Raw genomic sequence first — 5,738 nt, forward strand, 5'->3', positions numbered from 1 at the left:
GGAGGATCCCACATGCCGCGGAGCAACTGGGCCCGTGAGCCACAACTACTGAGCCTGCGCGTCTGGAGCCTGTGCTCCGCAACAAGAGAGGCCACGATAGTGAGAGGCCCGCGCACCGCGATGAAGAGTGGCCCCCGCTCGCCGCAACTAGAGAAAGCCCTCGCACAGCAACGAAGACCCAACACAGCCATAAATAACTAAATTCTTTAAGAAAACAGAAAAACAACTCTTGCCCTCGTAGATCTTTGCCGGGGTGGGCCCCTTCTGCTCCTTTTTATGCCTATCTTGCCTTTCCCACTCACTTCACCCTCCACTTCGACAAAATTTCTAATGGGGCCACAGACGTGTTGCTTGAATGCCTTCTCCCTTCTTCTGAGAATGGCCTTCTTGCTCATCCTCAGCAAAGCTTCCCCTGTCTCTCTGTCCGCATGGCACTTCCCACATACACCTGATGTTATGGGCATCCTGGGAGTCAGGAACCGTATTTTATTCCTCGTTGCATCTCTCCCCATTAAAGAAATGAATGATTAGTTAATTATGAAACTGTGTCATCTATGCTCCTCTAAAAGCCGGACTAAGTAAATTCTCTCCCTCTTGGTCTAGTTACTAAGCTTCTACGAGGCTGCATTAAGGCAAGAAGCAATGGAACTTTCGCTGGCACTAACTGTTCCCACTAACTAGGGTAGATGAAGAAGCTTCCTGCCTTGGGAGCACAGCTTGACTGCCCTCCCCTCTGCGCCTCCCTTGCCCCCTGCCACTGGTCCTGCTTCCTCGCCATCGCCATCCACTATGCTGGCTGCTCTTCCCTCTGCCTTGGTCTTTTGTTTGTTTGTTTGTTTGTTTGGGGGTTTTTTTGGCCGCACTATACGGCGTGCGGGACCTTAGTTCCCTGACCAGGGATCGAACCCGTGCTCCCTGCATTGGAAGCGCAGAGTCTTAACCACTGGAGCACCAGGAAATTCCCCTCTGCCTTGGTCTTGATCTCTGCGCCCTCATCTCTTTTAATCCAGAATACGTTTCAGTTAAGAAGCTACTGTATGTTTCACGTGGGGTTGCACAACTGCACCAACACAAGCCATGCACAACACAGGTGCATGGTTTGTGTTGGCACAGTTGCTAAACTGTGAGTCCCTGAGGGTAGCCTTCCACCCCTGCCTCCTACCCAGAGTCTGTCTGGGGCAGACTGGGGGCTCAGGTGTAGAACAGAGCGTACTCGTTTATGTAATATGTAATTGCCATGTTGATTCGCTTCTAGCCAAAGCTAAGCCTTAGCCATCAGTGGTACTGTTCAGCGCTTACACTTCTCTTCAGTGATTGCTCCAACCCTCTCACTAAAACTGCTCCGTGCCCTCCAGGAAAAGTTGGGGAGCACCTGAAGTTGGCATCCAGGTGCTGAAGAAAGGGACAACGTGGGGAGGGGACTAATGTGTAATGAGACCTTGCTGTGTGGAGAGCACTTCCATTCCTTATCTTATTTATGGCTCAAATCAACTCAGTGAAATAGTTATAATTATCCCCATTTTTAGGATGACAAGATTGAGACTCAGGTCAACAAACCTGCACCAAGTCACACCCAGCAAATAAGTGCTGGAGCGGAAATTCTAATCCGGGTCTAAGGATTCCAGAGCATCTGGTCTTCCCACCGCCTGAGCCCCCCTGGTCCCCGGGGCAGCCTCCTGGTTCTCCCGGCCGTTAACTCCCAGTTATTATATGACCCCACTATCATATCAGCTGGACGCTTCACAGGCTGATCAGAATACGGCTCGTGGGCTTTTTGTCTACATTTTGGGGTCGCAGAACCCCTGTGACTATGCTCCTCTGAGCACAACTGGTGTGCAAACTTACCCTTGTCTCCACTTTTGATACTTTCCGCCATGACTCTTAATTCTGATGCCCTAATTCTGGACTCTGTAAAATTGCCTGTATGTCTTCCTCTTCCTTCCTTCTTCTAAGGGGGTGTCTTAGAAAATTCAGTTTGAGATAGCAAGAGTAGGATCACTGTAATCTTTGTAGTATATTTACTACAGTATCCAGTGCAGTTAAATCTGCTTAAAACATGTTTGAGGGCGATGACAGAAAATATTTGAGATGAATGTTTAAAATCAGTTTTGCAGAATTCTTTTAAATTTCATCATTTTACTTGAGCAAGTGCGTCCTAACTGATTGTACAACGTAAAACCTATTTGGAGCACAGTAGTGTATTATTTTATTCAGAACACACACCTACATAAATGATGAACAATATATGTGAATATTATATCTATTAAAACAGATGAAATGTAATTGCAATATAGATGTATTTGAAAGCTGTACAGAATCAGCTTGAATAGCCATTAAACGACTCTAAATATTATTTGACATGCATAGTTGGGCAGAAAAAAATTGCATCTTCATACTAAGCTACTTAAGATATTTCCTTGCTTGTTTATGTTTGATACAGAAGGCTAGGATCCCAGAGATCACCACTGCTATAGCAAAGCAAGTCATGGTACTCTGAACTGGAGTCTTCTCCAGGTTAAGTCACACTGTGGAACAAAATGCCGTTTTTGCCTGTATGAGTGCAGTTTTTACATACTTAGATTTCTGAAATCTCAGTAAAATAATCTTTTGTCTATGTAATGTAACAAAGGAAAGTTTATCTTGGACCATTCAGAATGATTCCATTTGTAAAGTACCAAAAATACAAGATTATAAGCCTTCCCATAGCATTAACCTTCAAGATAGCATGACAGCAGCACCCATCAAAAATGTCATTTCTACAAATATACAGCCCTCCTTTTATTCTAATTTCCACTTCTTTTTCCTGTTTTGCTTTCCATGATGTTCTCTGTGTTCATTCTGTTGGCCCTAGAGAGAACTCGTAATGCTTCACAAGTCAAGGCCAAGACACCGATCCTGATCAGAGGAGAGAGGCCCCAGTTTCCTTTGGGTCTCCTTCCACTGGCCAATGCAGGCTACTCAGATCCCCATTTACATTCATTTTTTTTTTAATGGTCTATGTTTTGAACACATTTTTGCTTCCCATATGCCTACTAGACAATGTATATGCTTGTGAAATGGTCCTAGAGTGCTGACCATGCATTTAACAGGATGTCCTTCTTTATGTCCTCAAACCATAAAGTCAAATTAGGGAGTTCCTACTCTTTATTATATCCAAAAGGGCAATATAAATTCCTGTCAGTTACTTTGAAAATCCTTTGCTCATTAATAATATTCAATAATATCTATAAATACTACCAAATTTTTTTGCTTCTTTTTCTAATTGGGGTAAAATACATATAACGTAAAACTTTTCATCTTAACCATTTTTAAGTGTGCAGTTCAGTGGCATTAAGTACATTCACATTGTTGTACAACTGTCATCGCCATTCATCTCCAGAACTTTTTTCATCTTCCCAAACTGAAACTCTGTACCCATTAAACAATTATTTCCCCTTTCTCCAGTCCCTGGCAATCATCATTCTACTTTCTGTCTCTGTTAATTTGACTCTTCTATATACCTCATATAAGTGGATTCACAAAGTACTTGTCCTTTTGTGACTGGCTTAGTTCACTTTGAATAATGTCCTCAAGGTTCATCCACATTGTAGCATATGTCAGAATTTGCTACCTTTTTAAGACTGAATGATATTCCACTGTATGTATATACCACACTTTGTTTATCCATTCACCCATCGATGGGCACCTGAGTTGCTTCCATCTTTTGGCTATTGTGAATATTGCTGCCCTGAATACGGGTGTAGAGGTATATGACTTCCTGTTCTCAATTTTGGGGGCGTATATATCCAGAAGTAAAATTGCTGGATCATATGGTAATTCTATGTTAAATTTTTTCAGAAACCTCCATACTGTTTTCCATCGCAGTGTACCACCCACAGGGTACAAGCGTTCCAATTTCTCCACATCCTCACCAATGCTTGCTATTTTCTGCGGTTTCTTGGTTTTTTTTTTTTTTTTTTTTTTTTTTTTTTTTTTTATGGTATGCGGGCCTCCCTCTGCTGTGGCCTCTCCCGTTGCGGAGCACAGGCTCCGGACGCGCAGGCTCAGCGGCCATGGCTCACGGGCCCAGCCGCTCCGCGGCATGCGGGATCCTCCCGGACCGGGGCGCGAACCCGGTTCCCCTGCATCGGCAGGCGGACGCGCAACCACTGCGCCACCAGGGAAGCCCCGGTTTGTTTGTTTTTGATGGTAGCCATCCTAAGGGGCGTAAGGTGGTACTACCAATGTTTTAATAAAATAAACATTTATGGGGGCATCTCTGGCAGTCCAATGGTTAAGACTCCATGCTTCCAATGCAGGGTGCACAGGTAGGATCCCCGGTCGGGAACAAAGATCCCACATACCTCGTGGGATAAATAAATAAATAAATAAGTTTTAAAATATTTATGATTTTTAAATTTTTTTATAATATCATATATGGTTTGTCAAACCACACAAGGCACCCTGGAAATTTTGATTCAGGATACGCCCATTAGATTAAAAATTATTGCGCTAAGAGACTAAAAGGTATTTGTGTCATGCATTTTTTTAAAGTACAATACCAGTTAGCGTCGTATATAGTATAGATCAAAATTTTTCTAACTTCTTTAGGCCAAGGCAAGAAAAATGTTTGCAAGTAAGTGACAAACTCTTCCCATTTCCTTAGGAAAATATGACTTGAGAAGAGCCAAAATATAAAATATTAACAAGAGTAAATTAACACAAAAGCAACCTATTGCCTCAAGTTACTTTCATCTCAGGATAATTAATTCAAGGAGGAGGAGAATTCAGCTTCAACATATTTGCTCTTTCACGGGACTGTCCTTTGCAAAGCAAGGAAACATTTTTTCATTGGTGAACGTGTGAGTAGAGGCCGGTGAAGCGACAGTTAACCAGCCCGGTTTCCGAGGAGGGAAGAGAAGTGTAAAAGCATGTTGGCTGTACATGTTTTGCAGGGTAAACTTTTTGGACACATAAGCATTTAAAGTCCAGTGCTACATCACCCTTTGGAATATACACAGGGAAGTGATAACTAAGAGGCAGGATGGTTTCCTTTCAGTTCCAAGAACCCATGATTAAAAGAGTCAGAGGATTACTGACTTGGCAGGACGGAGTCCCACAGAGAATGTGGATTTCAGAGACTGGGAGAACTGCACTTGAATCCTTGCCTCTCCACCTACACTTCAGACCTTAGGCCCTTAAATTTTATCTTCAGACTGTTTATCTATAAAATGGGGAAAATAACACCCATCGTTCACAGCGCAGTTGTGAGGTTTAAATTTAACAATAAGCAATCACTAAATAGTTCTGATTCATTAATTTGTTAAGTCATTCATTCAGCAAATACGTATGAAACTGTTACGATGGAAGAAATTTGAAGACAAAATTCAAAACAAATTTTACAACAAATGCCAGTAGTGCCTGGAATTTTTACGTTTATCGAAATGAGATACGAGTTCATAGCAGGAAGGGGGATGAAGTACACTGCTTTTGAGGAACAAGCCTTTCCAACAAGGATCCACATTGCAGTCTGGAATTAGACCGCCCGGAAAAGTTAGTGGAGGCAGCTAGCTATGGTTCAGAACACAGCCTCCCACAAGAAGGAGACTGAGGTTCCAGTTCCCTGAATTAACACTTTGGGCTGGAAAATCATCACCCAGTCCCTGATACCAGTGACACTGGACTGACTACTTTATAACCAGATAAGTTCTTTGGCATCCCTAAAACAGCTTAGAGTAACTAAATTGGAAAAATGTCTT

This window comes from Physeter macrocephalus, chromosome 4 (genome assembly GCF_002837175.3).
Source record: "Physeter macrocephalus isolate SW-GA chromosome 4, ASM283717v5, whole genome shotgun sequence".
Classification (NCBI taxonomy): domain Eukaryota; kingdom Metazoa; phylum Chordata; class Mammalia; order Artiodactyla; family Physeteridae; genus Physeter; species Physeter macrocephalus.